The 26484-nt window shown below is 39.8% G+C and overlaps 1 protein-coding gene across 18 annotated transcripts in view; it reads right to left on the reverse strand.

Moving 5' to 3' along the window:
• The window catches only part of SNAP91 (synaptosome associated protein 91), a 169796-nt gene that overhangs the window by 114216 nt on the left and 29096 nt on the right, over positions 1-26484 (reverse strand). The window contains exon 1 of one of the 18 annotated variants that reach the window (XM_070795807.1): positions 20745-20762. The exons of the other annotated variants lie outside the window; for them this stretch is intronic. The gene's annotated coding sequence lies outside the window, so the exon portion shown is untranslated. Of the gene's footprint in view, positions 1-20744; positions 20763-26484 lie in introns of those variants that run through there. 18 annotated transcript variants of the gene reach the window in all.

Here is a 26484-nt window from a genome sequence, read left to right on the forward strand (position 1 = left end):
TGGGTGGTGACTGCAGCCACGAAATTATAAGACACTGGCTCCTTGGAAGAAAAGTTGTGACTAACCTAGACAGCATATTAAAAAGCAGAGACATTACTTTGCCAACAATGGTCTGTATCGTCAAAGCTATGGTTTTTCCAGTAGTCATGTACAGATGTGAGAGTTGAACCGTAAAGAAGGCTGAGCACTGACGAACTGATGCTTTCAAACTGTGGTGCTAGAGAAGACTCTTGGAAGTCCCTTGGATAGCAAGGAGATCAAACCAGTCATTCTTAAAGGAAATCAACTCTGACTATTCATTGGAAGGACTGATGCTGAAGCTGAGGCTGCAATACTTAGGCTACCTGATACAAAGAGCCAACTCACTGGAAAATACCCTGATGCTGGGAAAAGTTGAGGGCAGGAGGAGAAGGGGGTGACAAAGGATGAGATGGTTGAATGGTATCATACACACAATGGATATGCATTTGAGCAAACTCCTAGAGATAATGAAGGACAGGGAAGCCTGGCGTGCTGCAGTCCATGGGCTCACAAAGAGTTGGACACAACTGAGCGACTGAACAACAGCAGCAACGATACAGGAGATGAGATCATGCGTGCAGAGGAGATAAGCCATGGATCATACACAGAACAATGAAAAGTATTCATTATAAATAAGGAAGTAAGAAGCAAAATTAAGGAAGACCAATATTTAAGAGAGCTTCCCTGGTAGCTCAGATGATAAAGAATCCGCCTGCAAGGAAGGACACCCAGGTTTGACCCCTGGGTCAGGAAAATCCCATGTAGAAGGGAACAGCAACCTACTCCAGTATCCTTGCTTGGAGAATTCCATGGACAGACCACAGGATTGCAAAGAGTCAGACACAACTAAGTGACTAATGCTAGTATTTAAGAGATGACTGGAAAGGAACTGAGTAAAACAGCAGACAGAATGGTGAAGAGAAGCCCGGGAAAATTAAATTTTGGAGCCAATTAATAAGAGAGCTTCAAATATTTCAAGTAGCTATTAGGGATAACTGGTATCAAACTCTACAGAAAGTCCGAGCAACTAGAACCCTAAGAATAGAAGGTGTGACACGGAGACTGCTGCCATGTAAAAGAAATAATTATAAAGCCTAAACACAGCCTGGATGTGACATTTTTAAAGCTAGGAGGCACTTAAGCTTGTTTGAGACCAAGAAGGAAAAATAAAAAAGAGCTGAGTTTGAAAAGAGAGAAGAGGTAATTTATGGGATGTTCTCCAGGCAGGATAAGGTCTAGAACCCAGGGCTCAGATGTTGGAATTAGCCTCAGAGAGGTTTACACAATGAAGAGAGTAAAGATGGGTGCTCTTGAATGGAGATGGGAGAAGGATGACAGAAAGAAGGCCACTGAGAAGCAAGTTCCTGGTGAAGCAGTAAGCTATTAATTTTATTAAATCATAATTTTAGTATACTCATCTTTGTAATACTCTATGTCAGGAATGGCAAACTACAGCTTGCTGGGCAAACCAGGTCTGCTTGATTTTTTTTTTTTTTTTTTGGTTTTCAAATCATCCTTTATTTATTGCTTTTTCATGCTGCTTTATTTTTTTATTATTGAAGGACAATTGCTTTACAGAATTTTGTTGTTTTCTGTCAAACCTCACCCTGAATCAGCCATAGGTGTACATATATCCCCACCATTTGGAACTTCCCTCCCGTCTCCCTCCACGTCCCACCCCTCTAGAATGGGAGAAAATAATAGCATCAATCAATCTAGGTTGATGCAGAGCCCCTGTTTGACTTTCTTGGCCATACAGCAAATTCCCGTTGGCTGTCTATCTTGCATATGGTGATTTAAGTTTCCATGTTACTCTTTCCATGCATCTCACCCTCTCCTCCCCTCTCCCCATGTCCATAAGTCTATTCTCTATGTCTGTTTCTCCATTGCTGCCCTGTAAGTGAATTCTTCAGTATCATTTTTCTAGATTCCATATATATGCATTAGAATACAATATTTATCTTTCTCTTTCTGACTTACTTCACTCTGTTTAATAGGTTCTAGGATCATCCACCTCATTAGGACAGATTCAAAGGCATTCCTTTTAATGCCTGAATAATATTCCATTGTGTATATGTACCACAACTTCTTTATCCATTCATCTGTTGATGGACATCTAGGTTGCTTCCATGTTCTAGCTGTTGTAAATAGTGCTGCAGTGAACAATAGGATACATGTGTCTTTTTCAATTTTGGTTTCCTCAGGGTATATGCCTAGGAGTGGGATTGCTGGGTCATATGGTGGTTTTAGTCTTAGTTTTTAAAGGAATCTCCATACCATCTTCCATAGTGGCTGTATCATTTTACATTCCCACCAACAGTACAAGAGCGTTCCCTTTTCTCCACACCCTCTCCAGCATTTATTGTTGGTAGACTTTTTGATGATGGCCATTCTGACCAGTGTGAGGTGATTATCTCATTGTAGCTTTGATTTGCATTTCTCTAACATTGAGCAAGGTTGAGCATTTTTTCATGTGTTTGTTAGCCAGCTGTATGTCTTCTTTGGAAAAATGTCTGTTTAGGTCTTTTCCCACTTTTTGATTGGGTTCTTTGTTTTTCTGGTCTTGAGCTGTATGAGCTGCTTGTATATTTTGGAAATTAATCCTTTGTCAGTTGTTCCATCTGCTATTTTCTCCTATTCTGAGGGTTGTCTTTTCACCCTGCTTATAGTTTCCTTTGCTGTGCAAAAGCTTTTACGTTTAATCAGGTCCCACTTGTTTACTTTTGTTTTTATTTTTGTTACTCTAGGAAGTAGGTCATAGAGGATCTGGCTTTGTCATCGAGGGTCCTGCCTATGTTTTCCTCTAAGAGTTTTATAGTTTCTGGTCTTAACATTTAGGTCTTTAATTGATTTTGAGTTTATCTTTGTGTATGGTGTTAGGAAGTATTCTAATTTCATTCATTTACATGTAGCTGTCCAGTCTTCCCAGCACCATTTATTGAAGAGGCTGTCTTTGCCCCATTGTATCTTCTTGCCTCCTATGTCATATACAAGGTACCCATAAGTGCATGGGTTTCTTTATGAGCTTTTTATATTATTCCATTGGTCTATATTTCTGTTTTTGTGCCAGTACCATACTGTCTTGATGATTGTAGCTTTGTAGTATAACCTGAAGTCAGGAAGATTGGTTCCTCCAGCTCCACTCTTCTTTCTCAAGACTGCTTTGGCTATTCAGGCTCTGTTGTGTTTCCGTATGAATTGTGAACTTTTTTTTTCCTAGTTATGTGAAAAATGTCATTGGTAATTTGATACTGTTCATGTTGAATCTATAGATTGCATTTGGTAGTATAGTCATTTTCACAATATTGATTCTTCCTACCCAGGTACATGGAATAGCTCTCCATTTATGTCATCTTTGATTTCTTTCATTACTGTCTTGTAATTTTCTGTGTAGAGTTCTTTTGTTTCCTTCAGTTCGGTTCACTCACTCAGTTGTGTCCGACTCTTTGTGACCCCATGAATCACAGCACGTCAGGCCTCCCTGTCCATCACCAACTCCCAGAGTTCACTCAGACTCACATCCATTGAGTCAGTGATGCCATCCAGCCATCTCATCCTCTGTCGTCCCCTTTTCCTCCTGCCCCCAATCCCTCCCAGCATCAGAGTCTTTCCCAATGAGTCAACTCTTTGCATGAGGTGGCCAAAGTACTGCAGTTTCAGCTTTAGCATCATTCCTTCCAAAGAAATCCCAGGGCTGATCTCTTTCAGAATGGACTGGTTGGATCTCCTTGCAGTCCAAGGGACTCTCAAGAGTCTTCTCCAACACCACAGTTCAAAAGCATCCATTCTTCGGCACTCAGCCTTCTTCACAGTCCAACTCTCACATCCATACATGACCACAGGAAAAACCATAGCCTTAACTAGATGGACCTTTGTTGGCAAAGTAATGTCTCTGCTTTTGAATATGCTGTCGAGGTTGGACATAACTTTCCTTCCAAGGAGTAAGCGTCTTTTAATTTCATGGCTGCAGTCACCATCTGCAGTGATTTTGGAGCCCAAAAAATAAAGTCTGACACTGTTTCCACTGTTTCCCTATCTATTTCCCATGAAGTGATGGGACCAGATGCCATGATCTTTGTTTTCTGAATGTTGAGCTTTAAGCCAACTTTTTCACTCTCCACTTTCACTTTCATCAAGAGGCTTTTTAGTTTCTCTTCACTTTCTGCCATAAGGGTAGTGTCATCTGCATATCTGAGGTTATTGATATTTCTCCCAGCAATCTTGATTCCAGCTTGTGCTTCTTCCAGTCCAGCGTTTCCCATGATGTACTCTGCATATAAGTTAAATAAGCAGGGTGACAATATACAGCCTCGACGTACTCCTTTTCCTATTTGGAACCAGTCTGTTGTTCCATGTCCAGTTCTAACTGTTGCTTCCTGACCTGCATACAGATTTCTCAAGAGGCAGGTCAGGTGGTGTGGTATTCCCATCTCTTTCAGAATTTCCCACAGTTTATTGTGATCCACACAGTCAAAGGCTTTGGCATAGTCAATAAAGCAGAAATAGATGTTTTTCTGGAACTCTCTTGCTTTTTCCATGATCCAGAGGATGTTGGCAATTTAATCTCTGGTTCCTCTGTCTTTTCTAAAACCAGCTTGAACATCAGCTGTTTGCTTAGGTAAGTTTATTTCTAGATAGTTAATTCTTTTTGTTGCAATGGTGAATAGGATTGATTCCTTAATTTCTCTGATTTTTCACTGTTAGTACATAGAAATGCAAGTGATTTCTGTTTATTGATTTTGTATTCTGCAACTTTGCTAAATTCACTGATTAGCCAGAGTAATTTTCTGATACTATCTTTAGAGGGTTTACTATGTACGGTATCATGTCATCTGCAAACAGTGAGAGCTTTACTTCTTCATTTTTTTTTAAATATAAATTTATTTATTATTTTAATTGGAGGCTAATTACTTTACAATATTGTATTGGTTTTGCCATACATCAACATGAATCCACCATGGGTACACACATGTTCCCCATCCTGAACCCCCCTCCCACCTCCCTCCCTGTACCATCCCTCTGGGTCATCCCAGTGCACCAGCTCCAAGCATCCTGTATCCTGCATCGAACCTGGACTGGATATTCGTTTCACATATGATATTATACATGTTTCAATGCCATTCTCCCAAATCATCCCACCCTCTCCATCTCCCACAGAGTCCAAAAGACTGTTCTATACATCCGTGTCTCTTTTGCTGTCTCGCATACAGGGTTATCGTTACCATCTTCCTAAATTCCATATATATGCGTTAGTATACTGTATTGGGGTTTTTCTTTCTGCCTTACTTCACTCTGTATAATAGGCTCCAGTTTCATCCACCTCATTAGAACTGATTCAAATGTATTCTTTTTAATGGCTGAGTAATACTCCATTGTGTATATGTACCACAGCTTTCTTATCCATTCATCTGATGATGGGCATCTAGGTTGCTTCCATGTCCTGGCTATTATAAACAGTGCTGCGATGAACATTGGGGTACACGTGTCTCCTTCAATTCTGGTTTCCTCAGTGTGGATGCTCGGCAGTGAGATTGCTGGGTCACGTGGCAGTTCTATTTCCAGTTTTTTAAGGAATCTCCGCACTGTTCTCCATAGTGGCTGTACTAGTTTGCATTCCCACCAACAGTGTAAGAGGGTTCCCTTTTCTCCACACCCTGTCCAGCATTTATTGTTTGTAGACTTTTGGTTAGCAGCCATTCTGACTGGTGTCAGATGGTATCTCATTGTGGTTTTGATTTGCATTTCTCTGATAATGAGTGATGTTGAACATCTTTTCATGTGTTTGTTAGCCATCTGTATGTCTTCTTTGGAGAAATGTCTGTTTAGTCCTTTGGCCCATTTTTTGATTGGGTCGTTTATTTTTCTGGAATTGAGCTGCAGGAGTTGCTTGTATATTTTTGAGATTAGTTCTTTGTTAGTTGCTTCATTTGCTACTATTTTCTCCCATTCTGAAAGCTGTCTTTTCACCTTGCTTAGAGTTTCCTTTGTTGTTCAGAAGCTTTTAATTAGGTCCCATTTGTTTATTTTTGCTTTTATTTCCAATATTCTGGGAGGTGGGTCATAGATTTATGTCGGAGAGTGTTTTGCCTGTGTTCTCCTCTAGGAGCTTTATAGTTTCTGGTCTTACGTTTAGATCTTTAATCCATTTTGAGTTTATTTTTGTGTATGGTGTTATACTTCTTCTTTTCTGATCTGGATTTCTTCTATTTCTTTTTCTTCTCTGACTGCTCTAGCTAGGACTTTCAGAACTATATTGAACAACAGTGGAGAAAGTGGGCATCCTTGTCTTGTTCCTGATCTTAGGGGGAATGCTTTCAGTTTTTCACTATTGAGAGTAATGTTTGCTGTAGGCTTATCATATATGGCCTTTACTATGTTGAGGTAGTTTTCTTCTATGCCCATTTTTTGAAGAGTTTTAATCATAAATGGATGCTGAATTTTGTCAAAGGCTTTTTCTGTATCTATTGAGATGTTCATATGGTTTTTATCTTTCAATTTATTAACATGGTGTATCACATTGATTGATTTGCATCTATTGAAGAATCCTTGCATCCCTGGAAGAAACCCAACTTGACCATGGTGTATGAGGTTTTTGATGTGCTGCTGAATCTGTTTGGTGAAATTTTGTTGAGGATTTTTGCATCTATGTTCATTAGTGATATTAGCCTGTAGTTTTCTTTTTTCGTGTTTTATTTATCTGGTTTTGGTATCAGCGTGATGGTGGCCTTGTAGAATGAGTTTGGAAGTGTTCCTTCCTCTGCCATTTTTTGAAAGAGTTTTAGAAGGATAGGCATTAGCTCTTCTCTGAATGTTTGACAGAGAATTCTCCTGTGAAGCCATCTGGTCCTGGGCTTTTGTTTTTTGGGAGTGATTCCTGTTTTTGTAAATAAAGTTTTATTGGTACACAATCATACTCATTTGTTTACATATTGTCTAAGACTGCTTTCACACTGCAGTGATGTAGGTGAATCATTATAACACAACTCAAACTCAATTCTGTGGTTCACAAAGCCTAATATATTACTCATTAAATCTTTATAGAAAATGTTAGGTGACCCTGTTCTGTCTCTAAGGCACTTCTGATGTCTAACAAACAGCAATGTCTATTTCAAGAAAAAGCAATTGTGTGTTTGAATTATGAGCTGAACTAACCACTTTTGTCACAGACTACTGTTTTCACTTAAAAGTATGACTGACAGATTTCAAACCATCATGATTCAGACTTGGTATTCAACAGTTATTTCTCAAAAATAAAATGAACCTGTCACTTCAAAGAAATGAATGGCAGCACTAGTTGCCATTGATAAATTTCAGTCTTTCAGTAAAAATTAGAATTTCAGAAAAATCATCTCTGCCATGGCAAGCCTGGGAACTCTCTAGTACTTCGAGACTTTTCTGATAAAATTGTTGGTGATATTAATGAGCATCATTTGTTGATACTATTCAAATTAAATGTGTCAACATTTAGAAGATGTGAATAACTCACCTGAGCCAGTATTTTCCAAATGACTAGTGCAAATTACAAAATAATGCAATCAATTCATTCAAAGTACAGATCAACAAATGCCAAAGGATTTTAATACAACAGAGTATAAAAAGTTCACTGATGTGATTTCAGATTCAATACTGCCACTTAAATTTAAGAAATCACCGCTTAGAGAGCAGGCTGGCTGCTTGGTCTAGGGGGATAGTTCTTGCCTCAGGCGCGAGAGGTCCAGGGTTCAGGTCCCAGATGAGCCCTTGTATTTTTGGGTTTCCCTTGTGGCTCAGACGGTAAAGAATCCTACAGTGCAGGAGACTTGGGTTTGATCCCTGGTTTGGGAAGATCCCCTGGAGAAGAGCACGGCAACCCACTCCAGTGTTCTTGCCTGGAGAATCCCCATGGACAAAGGAGCCTGACGGCTACTGTCCATTGCGTCGCAAAGAGTCGGACACGACTGAGCAACTAAACAGCACAGCTCACATCAAAGAAGAATACCCACAATTATCTGAAAAGGTCCTCCCTTTTCCAACTGTTTATCTGTGTGAGGCCAGATTTTCCTCATACACTTCAACTAAGACAACATATTCTAACAGACTGAGTATAGAAACAGATACAAGTCTCCATCTTCTACTGAGCAAGATATTAAAGAGATTTATAGAAACATAAAACAATACCACCCTTATTTGTTTCTTGTTTTGGAAAATGACTATTCTCCCTAAAAGTATTGTGTTAACCTGCTAGTATGTTTACTATGATTATTTAAAAATGAAAAATATTCTTAACTTTTCTCAGCTTTGATTTCTAACACAAGTAAATATCTAAAGATATAACTCACATAAACAAAAGCTCTTTGAATTCCTCAAAAATTAAAGGGTACAAAAATGACCTGAAGACCAGTTTAAGAGCTGCTATTTTTTGATCCATACCTAGAAAGAGAACTGCTAGGTTGTAGAGGGCATGCATATTTTACACTAGGAATGTTTTAACACAGCGATTTCACCAATGTGAAGAAGGCTGAGCGCTGAAGAATTGATGCTTTTGAACTGTGGTGTTGGAGAAGACTCTTGAGAGTCCCTTGGACTGCAAGGAGATCCAACCAGTCCATTCTGAAGGAGATCAGCCCTGGGATTTCTTTGGAAGGAATGATGCTAAAGCTGAAACTGCAGTACTTTGGCCACCTCATGCAAAGAGTTGACTCATTGGAAAAGACTCTGATGCTGGGAGGGATTGGGGGCAGGAGGAGAAGGGGATGACAGAGGATGAGATGGCTGGATGGCATTACCGACTCGATGGACGTGAGTCTGAGTGAACTCTGGGAGTTGGTGATGGACAGGGAGGCCTGGCGTGCTGCAATTCATGGGGTCGCAAAGAGTCGGACACAACTGAGCAACTGATCCGATCCGATATTCCCTGGTGGCTCAGTAGTAAAGGACATGCCTGCCAATGTAGGAGAGGTGAGTTGGATCCCTGGGTTGGGAAGATCCCCTGGAGGAGGAAATGGCAACCCACTCCAGCATTTTTGTCTGGGAAATCCCATGGACAGAGTAGACTGGCCTGGCAGGCCACAGTCCATAGGGTCGCAAAGAGTCGAACAGGACTTAGCGACTTAAGCATGAGCACATATTCTCACCAGCAGTTGGTATGCATTTATACTGCTCTACTTCTTCAGGAAATGAAGAGTTTCCAGGCAAAGAAAGTAAAAAAAATTGAACAAAGACATAAAACATGCAGAAAAAAATTCTTGAAAATCATGAGAATCTAAATGCTAAATATCTATCACATTTGAATTCCTTAGAATTCAAAGTCTTAGGAGAACTTGGGGAAACAAATCTGGTGTCATTCTGGTAATTTAAAAAATAGTTTTATTGAAGTAAAACTGAGATACACAAAACTGCATGTATTTAAAGTACATTATTTGATGATGATGAGTGTATCCATCACCCTGAAGGTTTCCTCGATCGATCTCGTTTATAATCCTCTTTCCTACCCTTCCTCAATTGCCTCCCCTGCTGTCCCTTAGCCACCACCAATTCATTTTCAGTAAATATACATTAGCTTGTATTTTCTAAATTTTCTGTAAAGAAAATCATACTTTTTTCTTTGGGTGCGGATGGGGGCAGGAAAGGATTCTTTCATTCACATAATCATTTTGAGACTCATCATATTGTTGTATGTATCATTCCTTTTGATAACTGAGGTGTACTGCCTTATATGGACATGCCAAAACTGTCTATCCATTCATCTATGGATGGACATCTGAGGTGACTCCAGTTTTTGGTTATTACAAGTAAAGCTGCTACAAACATTAGTATACAAGTATTTGTAAGGACATATGCTTTAATTTCCCTTGGGTAACTGCCCAGGAGTGGAGTGTTCAAGTCATTTGGAAATAAATACTTAAGAAATCAGCAAATTACTTCCAAAATGATTGTATCATGTTATATTCCTACCAGAAGTACATGTGTATTTCAGTTTGTTTATTCTTTACCATTCTAACAGGTGTAGTATGGTATCTTATGGTGGTTTTTCTTTGCACTTCCCTGATGACTGAAGATGTTGAACATGTTTTTCATGGACTTTTCATTAGTTTACTTGCCATTGGTATATATTCTTTGCACATTTTTATTGACTAGTTTTTACTACTGAGTGATTCTAGATAAAAGTCCTTGATCAGACACATGATTTGCAAATACTTTCTCTAGTGTACAGATTTCTTTTTCCTTCTCTTAACAGTGTCTTTCAAAGAACAGAAATTATGATGAAATCCTACTGATCAAGTTTGCCTTTCATGGATTATGCTTTTTGGTGTCATATTTAAGAAATCTTTGTTTAAGTTACGGTCACAAATATTTTCTCCTATATATCTTCTAGAGGCTTTATAATTTTAGGGTTGCATGTTTAGGTCTATAATACATTGTCAGTTTTCACAAAGGGTGTGAGCTATGGTTATATGATCTCTTCTTTTTTTACAGATGGACATCAGATTGTTCTGGCACTATTTGCTGAAAAAAACTATTCTTTCCCCACTTTACTGCCTTTGTTAAAAATAAATTTTAAGCACATATCTTTGGTTCTATTAAACAATTCTTTATTTTGTTCCGTTAATCTATCTGCCCAACTTTATACTAACATCACACTATCTTTACTGTAAATTTATATTAACTGAAATCAGATAAAGTTACTTTTCCAACTTTATTCTTTTCCAAAGTTGTTTTAACTTTTTAATCCTTTGTACTTCCTTTTGAGTTTTAGACAGAGCCGATCAACTTTGACAAAAAATGTCTGTTGGGATACTGATTTAGATTATATTAAGTCTATTGATCAGTTGGGAGTGAACTGACATCTTAACAATATAGAGTTTTCCAATCCATGTATATATAGCCTGTCTCTCAATTTATTTAGATCTGCTTTAACTTCTCTCAGCAATATTTTGTAGTTTTCAGTATACAAGTCTCACACGTATTTTATCAGATGCATTTCAAAGTATTTCACATTTTTGATATGGTAAATGATATTACTTTCCATTTCAATTCCTAATTGTTCGGTGCCAATATTGAGAAATAACAACTTATTTTGTATTATTGGCTCTGTATCCTATAAGTTTGTTAAAGTCACTTAATAGTTCTTTTTGGTAAATTCCATCACATTTTATGCATAGGTGAACATTTGGTCTGTAATAAAAGTCAGTTTTTACTTCTTTGCAATCTCAATACCTTTCCTTCTCTAACTTGATGGCAATGGCTAGAATCTCCAGTGTAATCTGAATAGAAATGGTAAGAGAAGATATTCCTGTCTTTTTTTTCCTGGCTTCAGAGTGAAATCATTCAGTCTTTCACTAGTAAGCACAATGTTAGCTGTAGGTTTTTCATAAATGTCCTATGTCAGGTTGAGAAAGCTCCCTTCTATTCCTAGGTTGCTGAGATTTTTTTCTTATGAATGAATATTGAACTTTGTCAAATACTGATCATAATCAATTTTCTTTTTCAGACCATTATTATGGTGAATTATATTGACTAATTTTCAAATGTCAAACCAACTTTGCATTCCTGGGATAAACACCTTTCTTTGGTAATGATATTTTATCTAAATGTTGTTGGATTTGATTTGCTAAAATTTTGAAGAATTTTTACATCTATGTTCATGGGGAATATTGATCTATAGTTTTTCTTTCTTGTAATGTCTCTGGCAAGCTGTCTTCATAGAATTAGAAGTGTTCTCTTGTTTTCAATTTTCTGGAAGAGTCTGTGTATTCTTCTTGAAAGGGTTTGGGATTATTGCTTTTATAAATGTTTGACAGAATCCAACAATTAAGTCATCTTCACCTGGAGTTTTCTTTGTTAGAAGGTTTTTAATCATGATCTCAATTTCTTTAATAGACACAAGGTTTTTCAGGTTTTAAACTTATTTTTGAATGAGCCTGGTAGTTTGTGCTTTTTAACAAATTTCTCATCTTCATATAAGTTGCTGAATTTATTGGCATCAGGTCACAGCAGCATTCCCTTATTTTCCTGTTAACACCTACAGAATCAGTAGTAATGTCACCCCCCTCTCTTAATTACCTGGTATTAATAATTTACATCTTTTCTGATCAGCCTGGGTAAAGGCATTTAAATTGTGTCCATGTTCTCAAAAAACTAGCTTCATCTCCACCATTCAGGATCCAGCTGGGTCACAGCATCCTGTGCTATGGCATGGAGACCTTCTCGTGGCTGTGAACTTGGACAATCCTACAGCTAACCGTGTTTATTCCCCATCTCTCAGGTATTATTGTCTTTTACTGCCAAATATGCAACATATTGAAAAGAGTTATTTCATATGCTTTGTCCAGTTTCTCAGCTGTTTCAGGCAGGATGGAAGATACCCTGCTACTCTACCTTGACACTAAGTATCAGTGTCTCTTTTTGGTAGTCTTAACTGCAACTAAAAATGTCTTAGAAAAATCTCTCTGAGGCAAGATTATATCACAAGAGAATAAAGAAAATAGATGGGATGGGGGGGGGTAAATCTTGAATTTTTAGAAATTGTAAATGATTGTTCACTAAAAGAAGAAAATAGGAACAAACCCAGATGGCTCTCAATTTTGGGATCACCTGCTTCTTGTTCCATGACTACCTGAGCCTCTCATCCACCTGAGCCACATGGAAAGTTAGCACATGACAGGGTCCTTGTTACCTCTTACTTGGACCTCTAGCTTGTTCTCTGGATCACCTCCAGCCCAGCTAGATATGTCTGTGGGAAAATAACTGCCTAAGTGCATCCTTCTGGTTACAGAAGTCACCTGCTCAAAAGCCCCTGGGTCCTCTTGCTGTTCATTGAATTCAATATGTCAACTCAGAAGGTCTTTCATTAGAAGGCTCAGTTCCCTCCCTAATTTTTTCTCTGCTACAAATCATGCACCAACAATATAGCACTGAAGCCTTCCATGCTCTTCTGATGGGAAGAGTGTCTCTGCCCTCACCCTTCTGATGTCTCAGCTCTCAGAGCCAATCAATACTGTGGCCTCCAGGAGGTTTTTTTTCTGACATCACCCTCAAATTAAAGAAAGGCTAGATTTTTCATGCCATGCAGAGCGGGACGAAGGACACGGGACTTGAAGCCAGTGATCCAGTTCACAACCTGACTCTGCTATTGATGGACAAGTTACTTTGACTACACTGTGGCTCTGTTTTTTGACCTAGAGATGAGGATAATATTAATTAGCTTACAGGACAGACACTGTCCGTTGTGCTAATCCTTTCTTTACACATCTCTGTTGTAGTCCTTAGTTCCTAGAACTGTAATTGTGTGTTGACATAGGGATCTGCCCCACTGAAGCTCAAGAGATCCAATAGGTAGGAATGAGGCCATATCTATGTCTTTGTATCCCTGGTACCTAACACAGTCCCTAACATATAAAAGAAACTTAGTAAACAAAATGGCAGTGACTGGCTTGGCATTATCTGCCTTTAAAATACTTTCATGATAAAATTGATAGGTATTAGAAGCTATTTCTTTCCATAAACCCCTACTGGACATAACTGAATCATCAAATCAGACAAGAAGAATTACTTTCTATTCCATTGTTACACGTACTTTTATCAGCAGCCTACATTTAGAAAAGCATATTTATTTCCATTTAAAAATCTCACACTAAAAGCTAGACAGCTACATATAAATCAATGGAGTTATAACACTCCCTCACATTATAACCCCCCCCCAAAAAAAAACCTCAAAATGGTTTAAAGGCCTAAATATAACACATGATAACATAAAACTCTTAGAAAAGAACATAGGCAAAACATAGTCAAATACAAATCACAACAATATTTTCCTAGGTCAGGCTCCCAAGGCAAATGAAATAAAAGCAAAAAGAAACAAATGAGACCTAATCAAATGTAAAAGCTTTTGCAAAGCAAAGGAAACCATTGACAAAATGAAGACAACCTGCAGAATGGGAGAAAATATTTGCAAATGAAAAAACTGAAAAAGGATTAATCTACAAAATATACAAGCAATTCATGCAGCTCAGTATCAGGAAAAAAACCAAAGAAAAACTGGCCAAGGACCTAAATAGACATTTTCCCAAAGAAGACATACAGATGACCAAAAGGCACAGGAAAAGATGCCCAAAATCTTTTATTATCAGAGAAATGCAAATCAAAACCACAATGAGGTATCACCTCACACTGGCCACCATCAAAAAGTCTACAATTAAATGTTGGAGAGGTTGTAAAGGAAAGGGAACCCTTGGACACAGTGGGAATGTAAGTTGGTACAACCACTATGGAAAACAGAATGCCGGTTCCTTAAAGAAACTAAAAATAGAGCTACCATATAATCTAGCAATCCCACTCCTGGGTATATAATATACCTAGAAAAAACAAAAACTCTAATTAAAAAAGATACATGAACGCCAATGTTCATAGCAGCATCTCAAGTTCCTGTCAACAGACGACTGGCTTAAGAATATGTGGGGGGTGTGTGTGTGTGTGTATGTGTGTATATATATATATATATATATATATATGAATATTATTCAAAAAAAAAAAGAATGAAATATTTCCATTTTGCAGCAACATGGATGGGCCTAGAGAATATTTTACTGAGTGAAGACAGACAGAAAAAGACAAATATATATTACTTATATGGGAAGTCTAAAAACAATACTAAAGAATCTGTATACACAATAGAAATGGATTCACAGACACAGAAAACAAACTTATGGTTACCAAAGGGGAGAGGGAGGGAAAGCACAAGAAACAAATTAGAGAAGTATGGGATTAACAGATACAGACTACTATAGATATTCGGTTGGTGCAATCATATTGTGGTTTTTTGCAATGTTGAACTTCACTGTTTGATAATGGAATACATTCTTAATAAATGTGGTTATGTTGTACATCATTTTAATGCACATTTCTCATTTTATGTTTTTTGCTAATGACTTATTACTTGCAGTTTATTTTATATTTACAGAAATTATGTTAGACAAAAAGCAAATTCAAGTGATTTTCTTATTTCAGTGCAAAATGGGTAATAAAGCAGCAGACACACCTCATAACATCAACAATGCATCTGGCCCAGGAATTGCTAATGAATGTGCAGTGCAGTGGTGGTTCAAGAAGTTTTGCAAAGGAGATGAGCACCTTGAAGATGAGGAGTACAGTAGCCAGCCATCAGAAGCTGACAAAGACCAGTGAAGGGCATCTTCGAAGCCGATCCTCTTACAACGACACAAGAAGTTACTGAAGAACTCAACATTGACCATTCTACAGTCATTTGGCATTTGAAGCAAATTGGAAAGATGAAAAAGCTTGACAAGTGGGTGGCCTCAGGAGATGATCGCAAATAAAAAAAAAATCATCATTTTGAAATGTCTTCTCTTATTCTAAGCAACAGCAAACCATTTCTTGATTGGATTGTGACATGGGACAAAAAGTAGATTTTATGTGACAAAGTTCGTCTAGTCAAGGCTATGGTTTTTCCTGTGGTCATGTATGGATGTGAGAGTTGGACTGTGAAGAAGGCTGAGCGCCGAAGAATGGATGCTTTTAAACTGTGGTGTTGGAGAAGACTCTTGAGAGTCCCTTGGTCTGCAAGGAGATTCAACCAGTCCATTCTGAAGGAGATCAGCCCTGGGATTTCTTTGGAAGGAATGATGCTAAAGCTGAAACTGCAGTACTTTGGCCACCTCATGCGAAGAGTTGACTCAATGGAAAAGACTCTGATGCTGGGAGGGATTGGGGGCAGGAGGAGAAGGTGACGACAGAGGATGAGATGGCTGGATGGCATCACTGACTCGATGGACGTGAGTCTCAGTGAACTCCGGGAGTTAGTGATGGACAGGGAGGCCTGGCGTGCTGGGATTCATGGGGTCGCAAAGAGTTGGACACGACTGAGCGACTGATCTGATCTGAGTGACAACCTCAGTGGTTGGACTGATATGAAGCTCCTAAGCACTTCCCAAAGCCAAATGTCCACCAAAAAAGTGTCATGGTCACTGTTGGGTGGTCTGCTGCCCATCTGATCCACTACAGTTTTCTGAATCCTGGAAAAACCATTATTTTGGTATTGAGAAGTATGAGAAATATGCTCAGCATCTGAGAAGTATGCTCAGCAAACTGATGAGATGCCTGCAGCTGGCACTGTTCAACAAAAAGGGCCTATGTTCTCCATGACAACGCCAGACCATACATCCCACAATCAATGCTTCAGTGTGTTGATCGTAATGGTTCCTATTTTGATCCATAAAGATGTGTTTGAGCCTAGTTACAATGATTTAAAATTCAAGATCTAAAACCTCAATTACTTTTGCACCAACCTAAGAAAATAGATAAGCAACAAGGATTTACTGTATAGCACAGCCTGAGATAACCTATAATGGAATATAATCTGAAAAAAATAATTGCACTGATTCCCTATACACCTGAAACTAATATATCAACAAGCTGAAGACAACGGGGGAACCATGGGAAGCACCTGGTTCAGTGTTGATGATGAGCTTCTAATCAAACGTAGGAACTGCCCCCTCTCCAGGCATCTTGTTAAGGAAGACAGTAGGTAATCTTGTTAATTCTTTACTTGCAGTATTCTGCTATTTGCAGCCAAAAGCATCCGAAGTGATACAACCTATGCAAAACACACCACCACAACAGGAACCAGGCCTGTGACCTCCACAGTGCTTTCCAGCTGTAACATCCTTTGAGGATCTCACTGGTCCCAAAATCACACTGCTTCTGGACTTTGACAGAGTGTTCAACATCCCCTTAATGCTTTCTCTTGAGATAAGCACCCACTGCACAGAAGTTCTGTTTCAGGTGAAGTAGTTCAAAGAATTATATTTGGGGAAGGAGAGTGTCTGTATCCTACAGAAAGACCCTAACAATGTGAAATAATTTTATAAAATATACATTTTGCATATAGAAGCTCTGAGGTAACATGGTGGAGACTAGACAATAATCAAAACAAAAATATAAAGGAGTTGTTCAGATATTGCATGGCCATCCCTGAAAGAAGTTGAGGGGGAAGTACCAGGAGAACCTTGGGAAGTCTGGGTAGGGCTAGCATGTTAAATGAAACAGAAACAGTGACAGACTTTATATTTGAGGCTCCAAAATCACTGTGGATGGTGACTGCAGCCATGAAATTAAAAGACACTTGCTTCATGTAAGAAAAGCTGTGATGAACCTAGACAGTGTGTTAAAAAGCAGAGACACTACCTTGCCAACTAAGGTCTGTATAGTCCAAGCTATGGTTTTTCCAGTAGTCATGTTTGGATGTGAGAGTTGGACCATAAAGTAGGCTGAGTGATGAAGAATTGATGGTTGTGAACTGTGGTGCTGAAGAAGACTCTTCAGAGTCCCTTGGACAGCAAGGAAATCAAACCAGTCAATCCTAAAGGAACCCTGAATATTCACTGGAAGGACTGATGCTGAAACTCCAATACTCTGGCCACCTGATGCAAAGAGCCAACTCACTGGAAAAGACCCTAGTGTTGGGCAAGACTGAGGGCAGGAGGAGAAGGAGGTGACAAAGATGAGATGGTTGGCTGACTCAATGGACATGAGTTTGAGCAAACTTGGGGAGACAGTGAAGGACAGGGAATTCTGGTGTGCCTCAATTCATGGGGTCACAAGGAGTCGACATGACAGAACAACAACAGTAAGGGCTTAGAGGGGAAGTCCCTGTGCTCTGAGCTACATGAATGACAGCAAAGATGGAAACAGCAAGAGCAAGAAACGATGCCCTTCAAGTGTTAAGTGTAGATAACAAGGATGAATGGAGGAGGAAATAGGAGAATAAACATCTTCCAGTTTACAGAGATCAAGAGAGTGGTGATTGTCATCATTCAGCCACCAGTAATGTCCAACCCTGTGACCCCATGGACTGCAGCACACAAGGCCTCTCTGTCCCCCACCATCTCCCTAAGTTTGCCCAAGTTCATGTCCATTGCATCTGTGATACCGTCCAGCCATCTCATCCTCTAACTCCCTCTTCTTCTTCTGTCTGCAATCTTTCCCAGCATCAAGGACTTTTCCAAAGTGTCAGCTACTCACATCAGAGGACCAAAATACTGGAGCTTCAGCATCAGTCCTTCCAGTGAATATTCAGGATTGATCTCCCTTAAGACTGACTGATTTGATCTCCATGCGGTCCAAGGGACTCTCAGGAGTCTTCTCCAGCACCACAGTTTGAAGGCATCAATTCTTTGGTGCTCTGCTTTCTTTACGGTCCGGCTCCCACAACTGTACATGAACATTGGGAAGACCATAGCCTTGATTTTATGGATCTCTGTCAGCAGAGTAATGTCTCTGTTTTTCAACACACTGTCTGTGTTTGTCATAGCTTTCCTGCTAAGAAACAATCATCCTCTGATTTCATGGCTGCAGTCACCATCTGCAGTGATTGTGGAGCCCAAGAAGAGAAAATTTGTCACTGTTTCTACCTATTCCCCTCCTATTTGCCATGAAGTAATGGGGCCAGACGGAGAAGGCAATGACACCCCACTCCAGTACTCTTGCCTGGAGAATCCCAGGGACAGAGGAGCCTAGTGGGCTGCTGTCTGTGGGGCTGCACAGAGTTGGACACGACTGAAATGACTTAGCAGTAGCAGCAGTAGCAATGGGGCCAGATGCCATGATCTTAGTTTTTTTAATATTTAGTTTTAGCCAGCTCGTGAACTCCTCTTCTTCACCCTCATCAAGAGGCTTTTTATTTGGCAAAACTAATACAATTATGTAAAGTTTAAAAATTAAATAAAAATTATTAAAAAAGAGCCTTTTTAGTTCCTCTTCCTGTCTGCCCTTAAGAGCTGGTATCATCCACAGTCTGAGGTTGTTGATGTTTCCTCTCCCTATCTTGATTCCAGCTTGTTACCCTTTTCTCATGATGTGCTCAGCATATAGGTTAAACAAATAGGATGACAGCAGACACCGCCTTTCTCAATCCTGAACCAATCAGTTGTTCCTTGCTGTTGCTGCTGCTAAGTCGCTTCAGTCGTGTCTGACTCTGTGTGACCCCATAGACAGCAGCCCACCAGGCTCCCCCATCCCTGGGATCCTCCAGGCAAGAACACTGGAGTGGGTTGCCATTTCCTTCTCCAATGCATGAAAGTGAAAATGGAAAGTGAAGTCGCTCAGTCGTGTGCAACTCTTAGCGACCCCATGGACTGCAGCCTACCAGGCTCCTCTGTCCATGGGATTTTCCAGGCAAGAGTACTAGTGGGGTGCCATTGCCTTCTCTGCAGTTGTTCCATACAGGGCTCTAATTGTTGCTTCTTGACCCGCATATAGGTTTCTCAGGAGACAGGTAAGATGATCTGGTATTCCCATCTCTTGAAGAGCTTTCCACAGTTTGTTATGATCCACACAAAGGCTTTAGCATAGTCGATGAAACAGAAATAGATGTTTTTCTGGAATTCCCTTGCTTTCTCTATGATCCTGCTAAAGTTGGCAATTTGATTTCTGGTTCCTCTTTCTAAACTCAACTTGGACATCTGGAAGTTCTTGGTTCACACAGTGCTGAAGCCTAGCATGCAAGATTTTAAGCATGACCTGACTAGCATGAGAGATGAGTGCAATTATCCAACGGTTAGAACATTCTTTAGTACTAACTTTCCTGGGAATTGGGATGAAGACTGACTTCTTCCAGTCCTGGGCCACTGCTGGATCTTCCAGATTCACTGACATATTGAATGCAACACTTGATAGCATCACCCTTAGGATTGTGAACAGCTCTACTGGAGTTATATCACATCCACTAGCTTCATTAACAGCAGTGCTTCCTAAGGCCCACTGAGCTACATGCATGAAAGCAAAGGAGCAGACAGCAAGAATAAGAAGTGATGCCCTTCAAGTGTTAAGTGTAGATAACAAGGATGAACGCAGGAGGAAATAAAAGAACAAATACCTTCCAGTTTACAGAGAAGAAGGGGGAGAAGTTTGTAAATGTGCCCAATACAATGAACACATGATGCAGAATAACAGGTATCCCCCAAATTCTTCTTTATATAGGAAGGTATGAAATGTAATCTTTAAAATTTTGTCTCTTAATTTAGTCAACTAAGCTGAATAAAATCTTTACTGGGGCACTGGTGGCCCAGTGATAAAAGCCTGTGCACTTTCAATGCTGGGGACATGGGTTCGATCCCTATTTGAGGAACTAAGATTCCACGTGCCATTGGTGTGGACAAGAAATAAAAACTTTCTTTGTATTTTCATATTACTACAGGTGAACTTTAATGTCATCTAATTTCTAAACTACTATAGGAACTTCTTTCATCTCAAAGAAAACTATGTATACCCTGCAACTTTTTGTAGTCCTTTGCCGAAACACATACTATAAAATTCTCCTTCTTATCCTATTTGTTCCCCTATAGGATTCTAGCAAATTCCAAATCAGGAGACACAGCATACAGAGAGTACAGTCAAGTCACTCACTTAAAGTTTTGGGGCCAGACCACATCCTGTTCACTACCATCTGTTATTTAAAACCTGTGTGACCTTGAGCCAAGGTGCCTCTCTTAAACACCATTTCTGCATTACTGTGATGAGGATAATAATTGCACCTATCTGAGAGCTGTTTCATTACAGCAGGTAATGCAAGCTAAATATCTTGCACAATGTGGAATCTAGAAAAATGGTATAGATGATCTTATTTGCAAAGCAGAAACAGAGACACAGATAGAGAGAACAAACTTCTGGGTACCCAGGGGGAAAGGGTGGAGTGGGATGAGTTGGGAGATTGGAATTGGCATACATACCTACTGATACTATGTATAAAATAGATGACTAATGAGAACCTACACTACAGCTCAGGGAACTCTACTCAATGTTCTGTGGTGACCTAAATGAGAAAGAAATCCAAAAAAAGAGAGGATATATGTGAACATATAGCTAATTCACTTTGCTGTACAACAGAAACAACATCATAAAGCAACTATACTCCAATAAAAATTAATAAATAAAAACCAAAAATATCAGAAAAAAAATCTAACACAGAGCCTGATCATGCTATAAGGGATGGATACTTTGATAATATTTCAGGCTGTGTGCTAGATACTTTGCTTGAGATGTGTATATGTATATACACATGATTTTATATATATATATATATACACACACACACACATATATACACTATTTATATATACATATACACATGTATATGTTTACACACACACACATATATATACACATACTTTACTGTATACGTATCACAGTGTACACTAAAGGGATGAATATACACATACAATGATAATTAGATTCATCCTTCTGCTATCCTGATCAAAAAGGACTCTGCATACTTTAATTCATTCAACTGATTCATTCATTAACAAATATTTACTAAACGCTTATCATGTGCCAGGTAGAGCTAAATAATGTGATGAGAAATAAGGGGACAGAGTAACAGTGGGTACTGTTTCTGAAAGGATGGCCAGAAAAAGCTGCTCCACAGAAATCACATTAGCAACCTAGATACAGTGAAGAAGGAATGTTCTGTGCAGAACAGAGCAGACGCAAAGGCCCTGAGGTGAGAGCATGCCTGATGGATTCAAGAAACAGCAAGAAAGCCAGGGTGCCTAGGGAACAACGAGCAAGTGGCAGAGCATCGATCAGGACCAGGCAACAAAGCATCACAGGTCACAGGAAGGACTTGGCATTTCATTGGAATGCAGTGTGAAGTTGCTGGAGGGTTCTCATCAGGAGAATGGCATTATCTAACATATTTTAAAGAATTACTTTGGTGGCAAGGTGGAGCCTATGTTGGGTAGAGGGAGTGGAGTTAGGGAGACACAGAAAGGAGGCTATTTTAGTAGTTCAGGTGAGAGGTGATAATGAGTGTGATAATGGGCTAGAAGCAGCAAAACAAAAGATAGCATTCTGGATAATTCAAAGGTAGAGCCACAAATATTAACAGGTGGAGATACAGAGAAGAATCAAGAACGATAAGCTTATAGCGCCTAAAGAATTGGAAGAATTGCCTCTTGTACTCTCTGGGACAGAGAAGGTCAACCAGCATATTCTTGGATCTGTGTTTATGTTTCTCTTTCTATTCACTTTCACCCACTTTATCACTCTCCTATGGGACTTTACTCCCATCCGAACGGCACCCTATGCCCTGTGCACTGTTTGAGCTACATCCAACGGAAGGTCTGTTGTTTGTGGAATACATGAAAGGATGTCCCAAGTATTATGCTAATCATTTAAGCATCATGGAACCTATACCCAAAAGAGTTGTAAACATGGGCTGATTTGAGATGCAGGCACAGACGACTTTTAAAATGAACATTTAAATGACTGTGATTCCTCTGACCAACTGGAGTAGAGGAGGTATCAACCATGCTGCCTCCTGAAAGCAGGATCGTGACTGACAGAGCTGCAAGGAGCAGGACAAGTGTTCAACTGCCAGACTGCATGACTGTGGATCCAGGGCCAAAGACCACTATTGCTTGGGACTGGGGGTGGGGAGCAGGTAAGCAGTCCATGTACCAAATACTGCACCCTCAGTTAACGCCTGTGTATGTTAGGCACTCAGTTGTGTCTGACTCTTAGCAACCCCATGGACTGTATGTAGCTCACCAGGCTCCTCTGTCCATGGGATTTTCCAGGCAAGAAGACTGGAATGGGTTGCCATTTCCTTCTCCCAAGGGAGCAAACCCAGCGATCAAACCCAAGCCTCCTGTGGCTCCTGAACTGCAGGCAGATTCTTTACCATCTGAGCCACCAGGGAAGCCCTAGAGTAGTAGAAAATTATTAGGACAAAAATTGGAAGGTTATATTTTTTCCTTTTAAGAATCTGTACACAGCTAGTTCTGGCATTAACAATGTAACCTTGAGGTAGAAGTAATCACGTATATCCACCAGCCAAAACACTACATTGTTTTTTTATATGTTATCCTCTTCCAATTTTTTTCTTATAAATTATCATGGGGTTCTCAAAAGAACTCTGTGCCTTAAGAATCAAATAACAATTTATATAAACAGAATTTTAAAAGCATACAAAAAAAGATGACAGTAATACAAAGGTAGGAGGTGACATTTGTAACAGAACCACTGAAACAGAAGATCATGGTGTTCTGGGCAATCCACAAAGAATCTCAAGCCAGTTCTCTAAGCTGGCAGTAATTGCTGGAAGGACGGCCTTTGCTGACTTTGTTGCCAGGGAGATTTTGGAAGATACGTGCAGCTTGGGTTTCTGATTTCCTGTGACGGCCACACGACGAGCTACCTATGTCTAATCTTTAAGTGCGTCAGGTAAACTAACTCATGCCCTAGTTACATGGCAACCTTCAGTTTTGTTTTCCACAGAGCCTTGAACTAAAATTAAGCTTAAGGGGCTTACATTTTAAGTTATCCCCACACAACATTTTAAGGGTGTCTGGAGAAGAATTTGCCATGTTAGTAAATTACCGTGTTTCAAACACTGATCAGCTCTACATGTCTTTTTAAATGTCTAGCCTGAGTCCTTCATGCACTAACTACAGCCCGTCGCTTTTTAATCCATCCTCAGAAAAGAAGAGCTGTTCCAACCTCAGTTAACTCTTCATATTCAACACCTTCTTTTGGAGCCTTCTCAAGCTATAGAGAATAGCAGCCTTGCATAGTGAGGACTCGAGCAGAAATGAGGCATCAGTTTTCTGATTTCAATCAAGCTCCCCACCCACATATGTGAAGCTTATGTTTCCTAAAAATAAGTAGTATCCAGAAAAGACAGCTCCTGCTGTAGACATTTAGAACTTTCCTCCTTTGCTATGTCTACAGTCTCGTCTCAGGGTTTCTCCCAAACGCTTAGCCATTTTTCATTCCAAGGCTAGTACAGGACTGGATCTTATCTACCTACAACTCCTGTGCCTCTTCTAGGCAAAGATCCTTGACAACACTTCTCAGCACTATCGCATCTCCTTGTTGTTGTTATTTAGTATGGCTGGATGGCATCACTGACTCGATGGACGTGAGTCTGAGTGAACTCCCGGAGTTGGTGATGGACAGGGAGGCCTGGCGTGCTGCGATTCATGGGGTCGCAAAGAGTCGGACACGACTGAGCAACTGAACTGAACTGAACTCGTGTCCGACTCTTAACAACCCTTTTGGCTGTAGCCTACCATGCTCCTCTGTCCATGGGATTTCCCAGGCAAGAATACCAGAGTGGGTAGCCATTTCCTTCTCCTTGGCCTTACCCAAAGTCTTAATGTTTTTTATTCTTCACAACCCTCTACAGAAATTCCTAGAAAGAAATGCCTCCAAAAGATTTGTCTATTTTCTTTCAAAAATACCAAGGAATAAAGTTGCAAATACATATTTAGTATTATTGAATACATAAATAGTATATATATTATTTAACACATAAATAATATATATTATACAAATATATATTGCTTTACCTTTACTGCAGTAAGAGAGAAGAAAAATATTTAAGTGAAATGAAGGGAATGTTTAGACCTCTCCTTCATATATATATATATATATATATATATATATATATATATATATATATATATATATTTAATCCCTAGGGGATAAAGGGAAGTGAAAGTGAAGTCACTCAGTCTTATCTGACTCTTTGCAACCCCATGGACTGCAGCCTACCAGGCTTCTCCGTCCATGGGATTTTCCAGGCAAGAGTACTGGAGTGGGGTGCCATTGCCTTCTCCAGGAGATCTTCCCGACCCAGGGACTGAACCCAGGTCTCCCACATTGTAGGCAGACACTTTACCGTCTGAGCCACCAGGGAACTCCAAAGATAAGGGAAAAGCTAAAAAAAGGTTTTATTATTCCTCTAGAGACACAGAAGAGAAGCTGTTGAGACTACAGGTACAGATGAGTAACTATGGGAAGATGAAAGATGGTCAGAAACTCAGACATAACAGATGGCAGCAGCAGAAAGGTAAACCAGTTCGTCAACTCCTGATACTCCATATCTACAAACTCCTACAAACTACAAACTCCTCTTTAGAGCTGTCCATGTGTAGCATTTTGAGTGCACTCTGCAGACAAGCAACCTCAGAAATCTAGGATATTGAAGCCCTTGGTTTCGCTCTGTTACATTTTCCAAACTTTATTCTTCCAAGTCTGCCCGTCTCCCTTCCCACTTTTCAGGCTCACCACTAAGAACTATGATTTGTGTGTTTTCTTAAGTTCCCTGATGTCTCAGTCTAGAAGAAGTGTCTTAGTCTTGGCACTCCTGGCATTTGGGGCCAGAACCATTCTTGGTTAGGAGCCATCGTGTGCACTGGAGAATGTTTAGCATTCTCCTCCCCACCCCACCCCCCACCAAGCCAAGACAGTCAAACACATCTCCAGACATTATTAAGTATCCCCATGGGGCATTTCCCCCAAGTAAGAACTGCTTGTCTGGAGTAAGAATCTGGAGATCTTGAGAGCTGAAGTTAAGCTAGATGAGGGTCCCCAGGGAAGCAGTCCCAGCCCGTGACCAGTATCTTCTGCAGCTATAGTCATGAACAAAGGACAACACAGCATAAACAACAGGTTGTAAGAACTGAACATACACCGAGAACATGTGCTTTTGTAACCAAAGATTTACACAACAGGAACTCTCACACATAATCGAAAGCAACTCCAAGCTTTCAAAAGTGTATGACTGTAATGATTTTAAAGTTTACAATTGTACTTAGAATCAGGAACATATGCAGTTGAGCTACTGAAATTACCATTTTCATCAATCAAAAAAATGGTTTAACAACATGTGCAATTTCACATCATTCAACCTAACCATTTCCTTCTGTAGGAACAGTGAGTCCCCACACAAACCTATATAATGATTCTACTCCTGCTACCCCTTCATCTCAAGGTCCTCAGGCACTACTGACTCGTATTTTCATTTTCACCAAGCACAGTCTCCACCTCTGATGAGGTTTTCCACCTTTCCAGACCCTGTGGAAAAATGCACTGCCTCTCAGCTCTTCTAAGACCCAGCAGTCCAGGGACTGAGAGATATGTCAGTTTCCTCTGTTTCTCTTCAGCTCTTTCCTCCCATTGATCTAGATCCCCAAGATAAACACAAATCATACACCTTGGTATTGACAGAAGTCCACTTCAGAATTGATCTACAGTTGACAAAATGACAAAGATGACTAGCCAGCTCAGAGGCAAAAGCAAAAGCTGGAAAACGTCAAAGAACAGATAAGGAAAGAGAGAGAACTGAACTTGTTGCAAGTTAAGAACACTAGAGAACACAGGTAACTGAAGCTGAGTACGGTGAGGAGCAATTCTGCATCGTGGATGAGAGCAAGGGTTGACATGTAGGCCAGAGGGTTAGTCATTAAGCAGCAATCAACTCTGCACATGATAATTTGTACTGAAGATGACTCATCGTGCTCTGCCATTCCTACCGAGCGTTCTGAAATGGGGAGTGATGCCAGTAATCCTGACTCAAAACCAGTGTGCAGAAACGCAGGAGTCAACCTCCCAGCTCTCTGGGACAGAGCTCCCATGATCAAGTCACAGAAGTGGGGGAGCAACCCGCACTTGGGAATGTTCTTT

Source organism: Bos indicus, chromosome 9, assembly GCF_029378745.1.
Source record: "Bos indicus isolate NIAB-ARS_2022 breed Sahiwal x Tharparkar chromosome 9, NIAB-ARS_B.indTharparkar_mat_pri_1.0, whole genome shotgun sequence".
Classification (NCBI taxonomy): Eukaryota; Metazoa; Chordata; class Mammalia; order Artiodactyla; family Bovidae; genus Bos; species Bos indicus.